We start from the raw sequence: 19,194 nt of genomic DNA on the forward strand, positions 1-19,194 counted from the left end.
AATTTATCAGTGTAAAAAAACAAAAAAAAAACAGCTGTTACCAAGACACAAAGTAATGTGATGTTTTTTCACAGGGAAGGGTGCACTTGTATGTATTATGCAGTATACATGTGCAGTATTAATTGAGGGCAGGCAGAGGTATTGTGGTGAATGCCCAGTATTTTCATCCATGCTGGAATGCCTGTGATATACACTCAGTGATCACTTTATTATGTAAACTTGTACACCAGCTCTTTAATACAAATATCTAATCAGATGATCCTGTGGCAGCAACTCCATGCATACATTTTTAGCAAAATTTATTTTTCTTTTGGAACATTGGGAAGTGAAGTCAATACTAATGCAAAACCAGTTAACAAGGTACTAAGACATCCAATTGGCTTGTTTTAGTCAATAACCTGAGAGTATAAGCCAAGGCACACTGCCAGGAGTGACACTGGGAGAAAAACAATTGGATATATAAAAGATGACATACTGTATACTATCCGTCCTTACAAAAATATACTTTGGGAAAATGTATCTTTGGACAGCCAGAGCCATTATCAGAATCAGCAGATTTACTTCACGTTTTAAGTAAACCATTTTCAATTACACCTCAATGGATCAATAAAAAAGAAAGAAAATGTACTCATTTATTTTTCCCTTCATCTTGCAGGTCTTTGGGCACGCATCTTGATGGTTTGGCCCCATAACGGCCCAAATCCAGCAGGCCAGAAAAAATACAATTGCCAGACTCTTGCCAAACCTGGTTTGAATGACGCCCCAGAATCGGCCCAAGTACACTGGTCCAATGGCAGACCTAGCCTATACCGGTGCGAGTTTGGCTGCCAAAACCTAAACTGCCAACATTGGACTGCAATCACCCCCAACTAAACTGCCAGAAGTGGCTCATACAAATTGGCCCAACTGGAGACCAATAAAGTGCACAATGGCCATTTTCTGGAGGCCACTGTCAAGTGCACAATGTATGTTTTATTCATTAAGGATCACCCCCAGACATGACTTAGGATATATAAAACTACTCTGTTTTGAATCATTTGTCAAATGTTTTTTCCACAAAGAAATTCCACAAAGTTCAGCACATATTTCAGTTCATGTTTCTTAAAATTACATCTACCCCTTGTCCCTCATTGAAAAATCCAGAATATATGAATATGCAAATATTTTTCATTTCAAAAGTTTTCATTTCAGAAGTCCTACTTCACTGAAAAGTCCATTCTCAGTGTATGTGACCTGGAGGCTTCAGGTTCCCACATCACACTTAGCAGACAAATGGGAAAACAGCCTTCTAATGTCATACTCCGCACATACTTCACATAATTCTGCACATACCATACATCATTCTGCACATACTGTACATCATTCTGCACATGCTGTACATTATTCTGCACAGTGACGCTCAAACATCCAATGAAGTAACGATAAGTGATCTTTTTTCATGGCATTCCCTCCCCAACCCTACATTACCCCATGCCTACCCCCATAACACCCATACATGTGCTACTTTTTCAGTTAAAAATGACACCATGTATATTACATTACATTAGTTATTTCGCTGACGCCTTTATCCAAAGCGACTTACAGTTGATTAGACGGGACAATTCCCCCTGGAGCAATGTGGGGTTAAGGACCTTGCTCAAGGGCCCAACAGCTGTGCAAATCTTATTGTGGCTACACCGGGGCTTCAACCACCAACCTTCCAGGTCACACTCATGTACCTTAGCCACCAAGCTACAGACTGCCCCTATATCTGCCCTTGAATGATCATGGGGTGGCGTTGGCTTAGGCAGTAAGAGCACTCATCTGGCAGTCGGGGGGTTGCCGGTTCGATTCCTACCCTGGGCATTGGTTCAATCAGACAAAGTTCAGCTTCGCAATTAGTGAAAGAAGCAGAAAGTAAAAGTCAGCTGATTGAACTAAAGTGGGTCATTTTAACTCATGGGTGATGAATTAATTATGTTTTGGCACCTTTATACAAAGCAGTGGACAATTGATGCTTCTCAGACACCCACACTCACACTCACACGCCAATGGCGATTAGCTGCCCATGCAAGGCACTAACCAGCTCATCAGGTTAGGTGTCTTGCTCAGGGATACATCCTAGGGCGGGATTGAACCGGCAACTGTCCTACTGTCAGACAACCACTCTTACCACCTGAGCCAATGTCACCAGATGAGTGGAACAAGAAGAAGCTAATATAGGACCCGGCACACATGCCGAAACAGTGCATCACTATCCACTATCCATATTATTGTTGCTGCGTTTTAAGGAAGCCTGTAATCACATACACTTGCATGGCCAGTGAGTGCTCCACCGGCTTGGCTGAGAGACGGCCAGCAGTGCAGCGAGGGCAAGCTCTGGTCCTGCTCTTCTCATGCTCACTTCTAAAATGGATGCCAGAGAGGCTCAGTGACAAACGGAGGCCCAACCTGCGAAAAAAATGACAGCACGCTGAAATATTACCCTGTCATTTGTCCTCCCGTTCAGTCCACAGAAACCGCAACTGCACTCATCCCCAAACAAGGGCGAATTGTTAAAAAACTGCCGCTCTGATTTAAAAAATTGACAAAGCTTTTTTTATGCCAGAGAAAGAAAATAATAATCAAATAGACCATGGTGTATAATCATAATAATATGTTCCAGACCCAGCAGCAGGCCTGGTGGAGCCCTTTGAAACAAACACATGGTTATAATTTTTATCCATATCATGTTTTTTTTTTTTTTCTTCAACAATAATATCTCCACCTAATAATTTCTTTAATGTTGTCTGGAGTGAAACCAGCTGCCTGCTGAATTCTAATACACTGGTCATGCTCCAGGCACAATCTCACTGTCCTTTCAAAGTAGTTCAACGCTGAGTAGTGTGCTTTGAGTCGGAATAGAGAGACCGGTGAGGCCAGAACCTCTGGTCTAAAACATCTACAACATGTATTAGGTGTTTATGTTTGGTGTCACACCACTCTGAAACTGGTTTGAGTGTCGGGGTGTGGACCAAATGAGGCTGTGGACCAAGTATACAGTACATTGTGTAGCATGACTTCACACACGCTTTTTTCTGCATGACTTCCTAACAGGTATCCATGAAATGATTAAGCACCGTGAGTAAAGTTTGATAATTGTTAAGGTAGAAGGTTTATTTAAAATGTATGGTTATATTCTTGGGATAGTGCTTTGGTTTTGACTCTTGCCTCTGAAGCACTTTCTGCTATTACTTCATTCATTCGAATGAGTTTGCAAAGTTACCGCACCTCATTTGGTTTCTTAGGTCTGAATTGGTAGCAGCTTTTAAGGCGGTTATCACTACATCTCCATGCTACTACAGCCCTTTCATATTATTACCATATCGTTATAATCATATTATTCCTATTTCATATTAATGTGTGAGTAATTGCCCATTTATGTCTGCCATAAATCTCAAACGAAGACAATGGCTTCTTGAGAATGTTAAGTGATGCAGATGCTCCAAAAAAAACCTGAAGATGATTGAATAATTGCTTGGGAACCCCTGAGACTAGACACATATTTTACTTTGTGATCATCTAAATCACCATTTTGCAGCTGGTTCCCATTCAGCACGTTCCTGGGCCAGTGACTGTGGAACCTGGTTTCTTTAAAGGTATAAACACATCTGACAAGCACACTGGCATCATGACCAGCATGCAACATGCGCACATCAGGATATCCACCGAATAAATATCATATCAGTGAATAACAATACACACCAAATCCATAAACATAAGTTGTATTGAACAGGCAAATTGCAAAAGATACTTAATAAAAAAGCGTTTCTTCCACGTTGACTTAGTGCTTGAACTATTCACTTCTGGGCAAAGAATATAGATGTACAATAAAATAGAGATTAAGAAGAAATATGGCAGTATGTTGATGATTTGCTCATGTCTGCTGACATTGAAATCAGTCGAGACATTTATCAATCCAATATGAAGAACAAGAAAAACAACAACAACAAAGAGAAAACTTACCTCAACGTGTTGACCCGCCTATAGTGAACAGCAGGCTTTTTTCCAAGAAGGTTCATCACACTAGAGTGGGGATGAAATCTGTTTCAAATTACACTCACTTTAAAAACCATAGCCATATGAAAATACGGTTTTATATGGATCACAATATAATAGTAATAATTGTAAAAAGAAACCAATAAAATACAGTATTGTTTTATAGGCTGTATCTTTAACATGGCTCAAAGCCTCCTGAACATCAATTGTTTAAGTGTATTCCACTACCGTTTATTTTTTAAACGTATATGATACAATGAAATGTGTGTTTCTGATAGCCTACACAGAACACAGAGAAACCAGTAGATGTACTCAAGCACAAGTTCAAGTTCAAGTTCAACTAAATGTCCACTCTGTAAAGAAAAGCCAAAAATCTGATTTTATCTTTGACTTTTTTCAATGAGTCAGTTGACAGAACAATAAAACCATGATTGTTTTGGTATCTCGACATCTTCACGTCATTTTTACCAATCACGTTTAGACAACCCAGATCTTATTAAAATGTGGTCAGCTGACCTAAAACAGGATGTCAGTATATCAATTCACCTTCCCACTTTGACATCTCGGCCTCTATCTGTTGTAACTCCCCATTCATAAATTCAGGCTTGAAATGATGGCACTGTAGCTCTCTTATGTTTCAGTTGGACATAATCCTTGCTTCAGTTTCAATTTGTGACTAGCTGGGCTGACATAAGACATGCAAGAATAGGTAGCGCGGTAGCTACGGTAAATGTACGTGTCCGTATAGTCCCTGAAAACACAATCACTTGACAAGCCGCTTGGAGTTTCATAAAGTGTATCCTTGCTTTAAACCACAAACCTGTCAAGCCCTATACGAAGTGTAGTGAAGTTGATACATTGTTGGAAATCTTTATAAGAATCTAAAATATCCTTCTCTGTGCACAAAAACTCTTGGCCAATTGAAAACATACGCTAAACCTGAATGTCTAAAAACTCCAGAAGGTAAACCTCTGAAAATCCATTCCTCAGAATTCCACCAGAGGGCAATATATTCAAAGAACACAAATCCTTCATCTCTTCCCTATGGCAAATATGAAATGCAACAAAATTTGATTTAAACACTTTTCATTTCATGAATTTGTTGCAGTTTGCAGTGAATAATCAGGAAGATGGTTAATAGCCTATTCTTGATTTTCATACACTGTAAGACAAAATATGCTGGAACTTCTTTTACACAAATCATTTTCCTTGTGTGAAAAAATGCCATAATCCACAAGACAGAGATGTACGTAGACTAAGGCTGACAAATATAAAAACCTGGAATAATCACTCAAGTATGGGTCTGGCTCCTGAACAGACCTTCAATGATCTCTCACACACACACACACATGCACACGCACACACACACGCACACACACGCACGCACGCACACACACACACATGCACAGACATCATCATCAGCAGTAGCAGCATAAATGTTGCATGCCCTCACTCACAAATCACAAAGCACAAACTCCGGCTCTCACTCTCACTCACACCCACACAGAGATCACTATCAGTGAAACACTAATCACACTCACACAAGCCCGAGCATAGAATTCTTATCCAAACATACAAATTGTACAGCTTCACACACTACATTATCCAAGCCAAATGTATTGTACATAAACCAATTTATGCATTCATTGTTTTGCATCTCATGTGCTCATGCATGAACTGGTTATTGCCACTATTAATGAAATCTCACTATTTGTTTGTGCCTACATTGATGTATAATCCAGTATATATACTGCAAGCTCACACAACACATTCACAGACAGACACATGCATACACTGGCTCCAAGGCACCATGCATGCACTGGTTAACCAAAGCAAAGCTGATAATGGCAAGCAAGAATAAGCTCATGCATCCAGCCACAGGGTGGTCATGGGTAGTGACTGGATCTCCCTATCAGGGAACATCACCTACTGTTTTCAATCTGGACAAAGAGGAGAACTCAGGTATGTCTTTGAGTCTCTGTACCCACCTGCTATGCTACAGCTGAAAGGTAGTGAATGAGCTAACAGCCGTAGCCTTCTGTGATCTCGCTGCATTGAGGGCCACTGGATTCCTAGACCTCTGGAAAAATCAAAGAAGGAACCGGACAGCGCCAAGTAATCATCTCTATGCTAACAGTGAAAGAAACTCCATTGGAAAGTCATCCAATGGAGTCAACCACAGGGGTCACAATTCAGAAGACACCAAAGAGCCAAAAACGGGCTAATGAAACTATCCTTTATTCAATATGAAAAAATTGGTCTTGGAACAGTTCAATTTAAATCTTTGGAACAATAAAAATGTTCCCCTGTTTGGGGAATATTCCAATCCTGTTATCTCATAACCAAATGGGAATCTAACTGGAACTTTCTGGAAGCATTTTGTATTGGCAAGGTGATGGTTCCCTGGCATGTTCCAAAGGAAAGGTGTGATACAGCATGTAGGCATTACTATTACTAGAACATAAGGCTGTGCTTCGCAGTGTTTTTCTTGTTACTTGCTGGTGATTTGTCATCTGTACATAGTGTACAGCAGGGAACCGCAACTCACAGTCCTCAATGGCCAAAAACTGTTGGTTTTCCATCCTCCCTTCAGCTATGAAGACAGTCAGTAGCACTAATTACCCGTGAGAAAATAAAAATAGGGCTGGATTTGGATGTGAGGGCCAGAGTTTATGATACCTGGTGTACAGTATCTCCATAAGGGCTTTCAACTCCTCCACCAGCGAAGGCTATCATCCTAATGATAATTGTTGTCTTATTCATTATGTTATAGCTTGCTTCTTTTCGCAGACAAAACTACCAAATAGTTAAATTGTTAACGCACGCCTATTCTTTTTACTCCTGCAACTGAAAAAAGGAATGAAAAAAACACAATGAATTCCTCTTTCCCTGGCACTGTTTAATTTATTGTTGAAACCCTTGAAATCACCCACGGTAGTCGGTTTTAAAACATTGTAATTACTTAAAACTTTTTGCCAACTTTAACCTCATTTTCCAAGATTGCAACAGCAAATAATACGAGCTGAGGAAATTATCTGAGGAAGGGATTCTTCTGCCAAACTCTGCAGAACTGCTCCTGGCACTACCGCCCTGTTTGAGCCAGCATACACGTGTGACATGGGCTGTACTCACACAGGGACAACGTGTTAAGACAACCACTGCACCAAACCCTGGCCCGACATCGCACCATGAGGCCATTGTTGAGAGCAAACACTGACGCAATGGCGGTTTAGAGTTCTGCACAGCAGACTTCAAGCAAAGGAAAACTCCCATTTCATTTACTGAATACTTTCTGTGGATCCGTCAAATGCGGGTATAAATCGAGGCCCAGGATACGTCTGCTCACATTTGCATGAATTCAATTTTTCTGAATGTTCCTAATTAGTAGTTTTGAAGCTGCAACAGCAGAATTGTGCCAACCACTACTTTGGCCTGGTGAGAAACAACTGTGGTTCAGTCTTGGTGAGAGAGAATTCAAATAAAATAAATTTTGCAGCCAGTGGTTTATTGTTGCATAACACCCCAATTGACAGCCTTCGCTAATTGTACAAGAGAGTCATTCAAAGCTATTTATATCTTGTTTTTATACTCCACTTTATCGTGTACAGAAACGTTATCTAGATTATAGACTAAACTATGGTTTATCACTAATAGAAATTTTGAATTACTTTCTAAGGCGGGCACAAAACAGTATCCCTCTTTATAACTCACATTGGTAAACAAAAAAACCCCCTATGTACCAATAATGAAATCCCTCAGTCCAAACATTCTCACCGAGTAAATCTATCTAATGTGTCTGTTTATTTTGTTATTTCAGTCCTGTGAGCCATTTGAATGATTTTTTATAGGGCAGGCTCATTCAGCTGTTACGCGATACATTCATTTGTTCGGTTGCGGAAATGGTTATGGTAGGGGCTGGGAGGAATTGAAAGCTGGAGGACTTGAGGGGGTAGCGCTGCCCAAGTCAGCGTTACCTAAGAGGGAGAAGGGCTTGCATCGAACGGACAAGAGCGGGGAGCCATTTACAAAAGAATTTTGTAATTTCAGCTGCGGTTTGCATTTTAGCCCTTTTTACAGGATTATATGGCATGAATAATCAGGAGCGGCTGCAGGGTTTTCGAGACACCAAGATGAAGCGAGCGGTAAAAAATCGCCCAGTTAAGAGACCTGACCTTAGAGCCAGTCAAATGTTTTTTTCTTCTCCTTCTCAGAAAGTACAAACGCTCCAGAGGAGTCTGTCAGATGGGGATCTGTGTGCCAATTCAATGCCAGAGGGATGGTCTATATGGGTCCAGAATATACTACACATCTGGGTTTCAGCTCGTGAAACCAGGTACCCTTTGAGGCCCTGCTGAACCTGGGGACTTGTTAAGGTAATGGAAGGCATTTAGCAATGGGGAAATGAAGCAGTATCAAACTCGAATAGGCCTGTAAAACCATTAAATTGTACACAATGTTGCCAGGGGAGACCTTGGCTGACCCTAAAATGACTAAATACAGCCTCAAAGAGAAAGTGATTCGGGTGAGAAGTCATGCACACCTTATTCAAAGCTGCGGTACTTGGTGAGTACTGAAACGTTATGCCACTTGCACCTACCATCCCTTTTTAACGTGAAAGAAACAAACTGTACAGTACATAGCTGTAGTCTAAATGAGATTTTACAGATGTACACTAGAGAACATTGCTGTACCTGAAAGAGACTGTTAGCCTAGCTGTGGTATTAGTGTTGCAGAGGCCTCTGCTGGAAGTCAGCTGTGATTTAGAGTGACTGTAGGCTAGCCACTCAAGCAATTGCTTTTTATGTACACCCCTCCCAACACACACACAAGGTCATTTGGAGGTTTCCCACTTGGAGACCATGGTTATGGTTATCTACAGGACACCAGGGGAAAGGAAGGAGCCACGGCCCGCTCACACGTCATTTCAGCACCGCGTTTATTGCGTTCTCATTGACCATTTAAGTGACCCGTGGGCTGTGGTCACAACATGGCGGAAGTTTCAGATAGCACTGTTAAGTTACACGGTCACTTACCGGGTTGCTGTGCAGCCACAATGCCCTCCTACGCACCGCAGAGCCATTCGCGCATTAGCGCACCTTTCATTCTTCTTTCACCACTCAGTTCTTTCAAACCAGCGCATTTTATGGGCACTTAATGCCACATTGACGTCATTGTTTTGTTTTCATGTTCTAACCAACTTTCTGAACTTATTTTTCTCCTCCCGAAACTCCTTGGATTGGGCTTGCTATCCTCGGCCTGCCAAAGCATTGGGAGGAAACTCACATTCTCAGACTCGTAAAAAAGCGGCAACAACGCTCTGTATTGTACAGCTAAATCAGTTCACGCAGAATCAAGCCAGACCAGCTTGCACATACTTGGAGCGTGTAGATAAATAACCGGGGAATACATAAAGAGCGATCTATTTCATTGCAATATTAAAAGTAAGCCAAGGAGCATTGGGGACTAAATGGAGTTGCTATGCAAATGTATTTTGTGTGCTGCGGGCGGCCACAAAAACAGAAAAGAAAGGGCCGTGATGTAGCAACGAAGATATTTAGGCTACTAGCATACCCAGTCATTTGTTCCGCGCAACTGGCAAACACAGATTGTGATTTATTTTATGCCATGGTTAAACAAAGCCCCAAGATGCCGATGGATCATCCAACAACTTAAAAAGACAATGAGTAATGACCTTTAATGGTGTATACGCAGTCTAACGGAGCACACGAGATGCATATGGCAAAATTGTGATATGGAAATGTTTTACCCCCAACCCCCCACACACACACACCGCATATGCACACGCACACACAGAAGTAGAAACAAATATTTCTGGATGTGTTCCACAAACAAATAAATCATCAGCATAAATCAGTCATTATCAACAGAAATTATTAGACCTAGCGGATGTGTGATTTATATGTTATAAATGTATATGTCAGTCTCCCCTTGGTACAGAAGAATTCCACAATGATGCTGTAGCGTATTGCCAGCTATTACTTTTTAAAGTCACAGATGCACTGAATAAAACTCGAAATGTTTTTATGTTAGGCCTTTGCATTCTATTTTGGAAAATGGGAATCCACAGTTTGTGCTTTGTAACGATGCAATCCATACGAGCTGCTCTGGATAGATATCTAGAGTCTGGAACCGGATATTATTCTTTAGTCAGAAATAAATACGTTCACTATTGTGCTTTGAGTAGTTACACATAATACTATTCATACCACCTTGAGTTTTTATAGGCTATATATGCTTTAAATGTAACACAAATACAACGATATCTTCCTACGGGAGAACTACACAATTCGCAGTTAAACAAATCTGCAGTAGATTTAGTTGCTTTTTAGCCTAACGAACATACGCGAATCGGTTTCTGTTAACGGTACCATGGGCTTGGCCTTCCCCTCCTTTCTCCCCTCGGGAAAAGGCCACCGTTCCCCCCGGCTGAGCAGCACGGAGCAAAGCTGCGATCCCTGAGCAGGATAAATGCTGCTTGGAGCAGGCACTGCGGTCAGATCATCTCGCCGATAACGTTCAACTCTCTGAAAGCACAGTCGCTTAACAGGACACCTCCGACAAAAGCTCTTTTCCTCCTCTTGCGATTGTTGCCAGGAGACAGCCCTGAAAAACATCCTCTTTGCCGTCGATGTGAAACGGCCGTCCGACAGCGCGTCGCTACCTGCTGATGGGGGATATTCACAGCTGAGGAGAGATAAGTTGAGGGAGCTCCCCTTGTCCACCGATAAGGCCCCGCTGCCTGTTTGTTGCCGTTACCACGCGCCCCCTTTGATCCCATAGGAGGCTTGATTTATCCCCCTTTTTAGCCCATTCATCAGCGCTGTCACCACGTCGCTGCTGTTTACCTGGTTGCCGCTGTTGATGTTATTGTTGTCGCGGTGCTGCATTTTAAGAGATACATACATAAAGGGGCCATTTTATGAGATTTTTTTGTTTTGTTTTGTTTGCAAGTTCTGGCTTGCATAATCAAAACATTTGCCTGTGCCCACTAGGCCTAGCTAAGCCTCTAACACAGTGCTTTCTTTTGTAGTGGCAGTGTTAATCCGACTGTGTTAAGTTTTGCATTTTTAAACTGTAGCTGTAGTCTTTATTGAAAGGAAGTCCATGCTGGGTTATGCTGTGACAACCTGAAAAATATAAACATAAACTTGGAAATGTTGGAACACCTATATGTATTACCTTTGTGTATCCTGCACTATTTTTATGTAATTTTGAAGAGAATATCATACAATTGTTGTGCTGTTGCTCAGAATTATTCAGCAATATATGGGTAGGCCAATACCCAAGCAAATTATTTGGGCTTGAAATATTCTGTCATTCTGAAACGTCTCTGGTGAACTACGCACACCTAAACACATCACATTCCAATACAGAACATCATAACATCCACAGCATACAGACATTCTCCAGACACAAACTCTGCTCCTTACTGCACAGTAAAATGTTCAGCATTAAATCACCACTCACATAGTTTATATGAGTCCACTATGTTAGAGCTGAATTAACACTGGACATTGTACTGTATATTCTCTCCTCCACATCCCAGAATGCAGTGCATCCTACCAATAGTCATCATCTGTAAGTTCAGTCATGGTGGTTTACACCTGATTAGAACCAATGATCTACCTCTGTATTGACTGTTGAGACGAACACTCGGAATTCCTGGTAGACCAAGTCGGCTAATCTAAATATCCATATCTTGAAGAGACTAGAAATCAACACTGTTGCAGCCAGTTATCTCCATAGTTAGGGATTCATGCTCTGTCCTAGCTGTTTTACAGAATCAGAAGTAAACTACCTGTCAGTTTTTACCAGTTGAGACAAAAGCACTATGTAATTGATGGTATGCTATTATTATTGTAATTATAATTATAATTATTATAATTATTATTATTTTGGAAATAATAGGCAGGATATCTGTCAGATAACACCCTTTGCATAAAAAGGAAACAAAAAAGAAACCCAAATATAAATGCACCATATCGTAGAATCTGCTGCTGCCACAGAAACACTGCAGTTAAGCTAGAATATTCAACAAAGGCTAGTACAAGACAGTCGATTAGTTTACATGAAGCTGTGTGGTCCAAGTCATCAGTCCTGCTGCCTGACACTTTCAGAACAGGGCATTCTCTGTAGTTTGCACCAGCTAGATTGTACAGTCATCAGCATGTCTAATCAACAATAACATTGCATGTTTAAAATGCCTTTTCCATAGCTGTAGATGTTAAAGAGCAGCAATTTCACTTCATTACAGTGATCTGCAAGCGGTTTCCGATGAAGGAGGCCAACAAACAGCAAGACAGACAACAATAGACAATACAGACAGCAGTGGAGAGCGAGAGTGAGACAGAGGCACTGCACTTTTCAACACTGCGATTCTTCTTCCATTACTGTGCAATATCCATACAAAGTGCTGCCCTGTTTCACCCTGTGAGAGTAGTGGAAGAAATATGAAAATAATTGCTTGATCCACTGTCAAATGCATATGTTTGAAAGCTAAAAATGAACTGAAAGGTTTGACAGAAGTTGGGAATAGCAGTCTGGGCGGGAACTTTACTTTCACTGTAAAAAAGTGAAAATATCTTGTATTCAGGCTCTAAATCTAAACATTTTTCTGAAAAGATACATTTACTTACCAAGTACTGTCTCTGTAAGATTGTTTAGCTTGTTTTAACAAAATGTATCTTGGTTTAAGAAGTCTTATCAATGTTGCTTGATTTAAGTGTTTTTTTCTAAATGTCGGGGGGTTTTTTTCAAAAAAAATTTGCAGTGACCTGAAAAAAGGATGCTGTGTTTGCTCTCTGTCCCTTGTATGGACATGAGTCTGTGGTCTAAATCTATTCGTATGCTAAAACCTAAGGTACATTAAATACTCCCCCGCTGTACTGTTGTCTGGTCTTAACTAGTGCACCACAATACTGAAAAAGACATGCTAGGCTGCACACTCAGACATAAATGACACAAGACATTTCTTCTTGCTAGCACAGTCCCACATAGTAACGCACTAATATATGTAGCAACACCAGATTTTCATTAGATAGAAAAGACCCAGCCTCTCTTTTCATGTCTTCTGTCACCTCTTTTCTAAACGGGGAGAATAGTAGGTAAGGGCAGGGTCAAAACTGCTTAAGATAGGATGGCTTTTCGCTTAACAGTTGCTAGGATACTGAAACAAACTTCTTATACACTTAAAGATACTGTCTAGATGAAAAGCCTTTGATCAAGCCTCTTTGATACATTCTAGGTGGTACAATATATTTGACTCTGTCCCTGTAATATGGCTTCCAACCATAAAGGACTGAAGAGGCACTGAAAAGCTTATCTGTATACCATGCAAGTGTTAATTTCTGAAGAGTTCTTGCCACCCAACAACCGTGAATTATTATTTTTAAAATTCTGCTTAAAAATAACACCAGAACAGGAGCTACCTTGCAAACTTTCCAAGGTGACTGAATAGAAGACAAGATTATATTGAAAGATTTAAACAATTCTTGGAAAAGAATCATAGGACAAGGGCATTGTATTGTTAAAATCACACCTACACATTTTGTCAGTTTTTCACAGAAACCACCATGAATAAAGTTGCACTGAAACTTGGGTGTTTCTTTTTTCTGTAACATTCTTCTTGATTACAAATTATTCTTTCAGAGTTAATAAGCAAACCCTGAAACACTGCAGTGCAAACAGCGTTTTCCTAAATATTTTCCTAAATACTTAATGGCCTTACCATTAATACATCTCTAATCAATACCTTTCAACCAGGAATATATACAAAAATATATGAAATCTTCCTTAGAGTATATAATGAGATGATGATGTGATTTTGAAGCCGTTCTTGATTAAAAGTCTTTATTAACTAATATTTCATCTTCATTTCACACTGTAAATTTAAAGGGAGGGAAGAAAGTGCAATACTTTTTCAAACGTTTTGCAAATATTATTACAGCCGTGTATTTTTAATGTTTTTTTATTTTTTAAATCTTACATATAACAGATATGGAGGTCAGTTGAGCTGCATATTTGACTGTATGCCAAACTTTATACTGCCTCTTGCCTTGGCTTCCACGAGTAGAAAACCTTTTTTTCTTCTGACATTTTGGTCATTATTCATGCCTGCCCTCAAGAAACATTCTCAGATGAATTGAGCAATGTGGAGGAGCAGAAATGTTTCATGTAATGTGAAGTACTCAGATGTATCATATTTTGGCCGGGCCATTTCAAAGAAAAAAGGGGGTTTTAACAGTAGCACTTCAATTGTGCCAGGGCCCCAGTTCTGAAATCTGAAGCATTGCAGACCTTCAGGTTGCCCTTGGAAATATAATCATCACGTTAAATGATTTCCATGATTTATAAAACCCTGGCATTCTCAATAAGGAAATCACATTTGGCATTGAAAAGAAAATTAACGCTCATTGTTTCATTCAGGTTCATTCATTGCAGTAATCAGCGAACTTACTCATTTCAGGTTATTTTAAATGTGAGAATAGAGTTGAAATATTACAGAAAAATATCACTTTACACTGGAGCACAGGTAGCAAATAAAGGAGTTGAGAACTGATTGATCTATAATCAAGTCTCACAAGTTCTAATGTGTGTCCTATTCATCTTTAACTGACATTTTCTGTGGAAGTGGTGTACACTTAATTCAGGGGAAGAGAACCATTTTGGTGGTTCACAATAGGCTTTGAAATTCATCAATCAACAGCTTTACAATCATCATAAACAAGGCTTGGTGGAAATTTGGTGAAATAAATTTGTGTGAAAATTGATTAAACTTTAATACAAAACAAGAGCATTGTTTTCTTGTCTAATGGTTTTTTACAACTTTCAAAAAGGCCATAGGATTCTGCTGTAAAGCAACCACATTCATTGGGTTCTACCAGAGCTCATCTCGAGGTTCATAAGTGCATCACAGTCAAGTGGACACTACACCATTCACCAAAGGGGATGAGGCTGGTTCATCCAGAAAAGCCCATTAAAAAGTGTTTAACCCAACCTGTTGCCCCCTACAAAGGGAGCAGCGGTTTCCAAAGACAGGAGAAGACAGATGGGCTTGCAGCAGTTTGCATGGGGGAGCTCCTGATGTTTTGGAATGCAGCGAGTTGTTGAACTCAGAGAAATAGCCTGATGGAACAGATTGAGGAATGATGTCTGCGCCCACAAGCAGTGAAACCGCTGACCAGGTCACCCCTGTTTTCACAATGAAGACTGACAGGTGAGGAGGAATGCCATGCTCAAACATCTCCCAGAACATCAGAGGGGGTCGGAGATGTGTCCCTGCCGCTTCTCCTCCATTACTGTGGAAAACTGTTTCCAGCCATTTATCAGCACTGCACTGTCCCATGGGATCTAAGGGGAAAGGTTTTCTCAAAGCTGAGGGCTAGTCTAGACTAAAGACAATGGAGCAGATAGCGAACGGGACTCATGTAGGTCCTACAGAGCTCACTGTGACAGCCGAAGAGCAAGGTTAAAAATGTGTTATTTAGCTGACACTTTTATGCAAAGTGACTTGATTAGACTAAGCAGGGGACAATCCCCCTCGAGCAATGTGGTTAAGTCCCCAACAGCTGTGTGGATCCTATCGTGGCTACACTGGGTCCCAGTCATCCACCTTAGCCACTGGGCTGCAGTCTGCCAGAATACAGAAATCATCATACTGTTAGCTTGTTTGATATCACTTCCTGGACAGAAAGTGTCCAAATGAGCCCCATTTCATTTCAATTTACAGTGATATATTTTGCTTACCAAGCTGCTGCCAGCAAAGCAATCTGAACAGAATAGCTTGTTTACCTCCCACAAGGGGGCACTATAATGAAATAAAGTACAAAGCGATGCTGACTGAATTATGTGCCACACATACGATAGACATCAGGAAGCTGGCGTATGTTCCTACTTGGAAAAATGAAGTTATTTCTTGAACTTCATCCATATGTAAAACATTTGTATACATATGAGATTGCATTGAACCAATTCTGATTGGACCATCTAATTGTGATTCTGTTCTAACAACTGCATTTGTTCTGACAGAAAGTTTGACAGAATTACATTCTGACCGAAGTTCCGATCCCAGATGTCCCATAAGCTAGCTCATTATTGCACAACACACATATCATTCTCAAAGGATTTGTATCACTGAGGTTCTACTGTACTAAAATACAAACAGACTGCATATGATATTACGTATGATACTACATTTTATAAAACTGTTGTATTTAATAAAAATATCAGAACTATCAAAAAAATAGTTTTGAAAGGAAAAGGTATCACTGAACAATATACAGTGGTCTCCAGAATTATTGGCATCCTTAATAAAATGGAGAGAGTGCGATGTTCAGATGAGACCAAAAGTTTTGGCTATACACACCATCAAAATATTTGGAGACAAAATGGAATGCATAGAAGGAGAAACACCTCATACTTTGTTTGGAGATGTTTTGCTGCCAGTGTTCCAGGAGCACTATTTAAGATCAATGTCATCATGAATTCAACAAAGGAACCTGGAAATCATGGCAGAATATCTGGTTGCCTCTGCTCAGAAGAAGTCTTGGTCGTAGGTAGATTGTCCAGCAGAACAATGACTCCAAGCATACTGTGCATCAAAATCCACACATAAATGGTTAAGCAAAAACAATAATGTTTTGCAATGGCCATCTCAATCTGGAACCAGTTTTTTGGGGAAATATTTTTTTTATTAGAAAAATTTAAGACTTTGGTTAATTCCATTGAATCGTTAATAAAGCGCATTACTTTGCACTTGTTGGAAAATAAACTTATGTCAATAACTGTACTTTTAGTTTACTGCACTTTTTTGTATATTTATCAAGGGTCCCAATAATTCTGGAGCCCACTGTATTGGTTAAAGTGCTAACGTGGACAGCGTAAAGCCTGGGAAAGATGTCTTTTGCTTGTGTGCTCCTCTGCAAACAAAAGAAACAGGGCACTATAAAAGTGAACGTGACTGTGTTGTGCAGGCATTGCAACTGAACACTTCTGAGTGCGGTCCTCTGCTTTCACCCCTCCCCCGTTAGCACGATAAGCTGCGCTGACCGCACCCTCACGGACACACCGACACGCGGTGCCCTCTCTTGGTTTCCGCACACCACCGCCGCAGGCAAAAACATACATTTCCAATATTTAGATTTCTCTGGAAATGCTTTGTCTCAAACTCAGTTTGTGATGAGAGATGAGAGATGTCATCGGTAGTTTGAAAGGGGGGTGGTAAATTAGCGGGTTAAATCTGCGTTTGATTCAGGCCGATGGGAGCTTTCGCGTCCTTTCTCTGAGTCGTCTTCTGTCCTTCCACGTCATTTTATCCTGACCTGCCCTGTGGTACTCTAGCCTGCAGCATGTTCAGCAAAGGGAATCAGGCCAGAAAGGTTTACATTGGACGCCCGGGTGTAACTTAAGAGCCGGGACCTGATAAAATCGTATAAATCACGAACAATCACACACTAAGGCAAATATATAATGTTTACAAAATATCATTTTGATCCAGAGGTCTTTGGAAAGATCCAAAAATGACAAAATCATGTCAGCTAGCCTCTAAGTGAATTTATAGCCCTGGCTTTCAGTTGAAATCTGGCTGTATTATTATGTGGTTGGTGGTTACAGTACATTATGCCTGGTGGATGCTGCCCCAGCTCCATTCTGTTTAAACAAAGCTTTCCCAGAAACTGTAACATGGCTTCGACAGTTGACCTTGTACAACACGCTGATAGGAGAGGCAGTACCCTGGAGAGAGCTTAAGATCATATCGAATGTAAATTCTCTCAGATTTCTTTGCACGGCTTTTTCACAGGAAACTGATACGCTTCTGAGATATATTCCATTTATCTGTGATTGATTAAAACAATTTGTGTGTCGTTTGTCAGATTTGCTCTGTATCTGTGAAAATACTATCTTAAAACATAAACAATTTCTAATGTGGCGATTTAATAGACACCGAGTCTAGTCAGGTATCGAGTCAAGCCAGATACTACGCAGCTATGCCTCTTTCATGCCCCCCCTCTCTCTTAATTACATTTGATTAAATTCAAGTAACAGGCATTATTGACATGAAATATAGAAAGGAATATTGCAAGTATTGTAAAAATTGTGAATAAGTTCCAGATGCAAATTGAAAAGAACTCCAAATCCTGTTCACATTTCGACGAGTAAACATGAGACAAACATTATAATTATAGAATATGATTATAACAAAGGCGAAACAAGTACGTAAATTGATTAACTTTGTATATGTTACATACAGTATTATTATGTCTATAGCTACATACACATCTATAGTATGTCTATACTTCAGAGACTGTTGAGTGGTTACTCACTGTAAGAGGAACAAGGTTGTGGCAGGCTGATGGATATTGTCATGGAACCATTGGCCTTTCCCTTGAAACAACTTGCAGCTTTTCTTTGTTATCGAGAAAAACATTTTGTGAAATATGCCTCTCTTATTTCAGAATCCAACAGAAAGTCCATCACTGTCTCTTCCTCTCCTGTCTTACCATGACTGCATAAACATTCTCTTTTTTGGCAATCATTACTTTTTTGTTCTACCTTTTCCAATTTTTAATGTGCGGTCAATGAGTCTGTGCCTAGTCAGGATCTGTCTCTGAGAGGAAAGATGGTAGTATGTATGTTTTTTTGGGATCTGATAGCTGTTCCATTTAATTTAGAATTTGCTACTATTCTATAATTGCTAAATGTTTTTTTTAGTTGCAAAGAAATGTTTTATTATTTTCATAGTTTTGTTGTCTGTAAAGTGGCTGTTGTGAAGCAGTGCTGACCTGAAGCTGCTTTATTTTATATACTGTATATTGAGGCTGGAAACCAGCTGAAACAAGCAATACTTCTCTGCTAAGCTCTTGGGGTATTAAAGCTTTATATCATTGTATTGTTAGGCTTTAAGAGTTGTCTTGACTTATGTTTATGTGTCCATACAACTCTAGTCCTTTCTCCGGATATGAAGTGGATATAAATAAGAATTGGATTTCCTAATGCAGACCTACATGCATCATTAGGTCTATTCCTGTTTACTTCCTATACAATGTTTTTACAGTTTTCTGCTTGCACAATTTCAGCTTGGTATTTTTTCACATTTAGTGAAGTCTTGCTGACTGAATAGATTCTATATTTCAAAATAATAAGACTGAAAACCGTTTT

The sequence above is a fragment of the Conger conger genome, chromosome 3 (assembly GCF_963514075.1).
Source record: "Conger conger chromosome 3, fConCon1.1, whole genome shotgun sequence".
NCBI classification, from domain to species: Eukaryota; Metazoa; Chordata; class Actinopteri; order Anguilliformes; family Congridae; genus Conger; species Conger conger.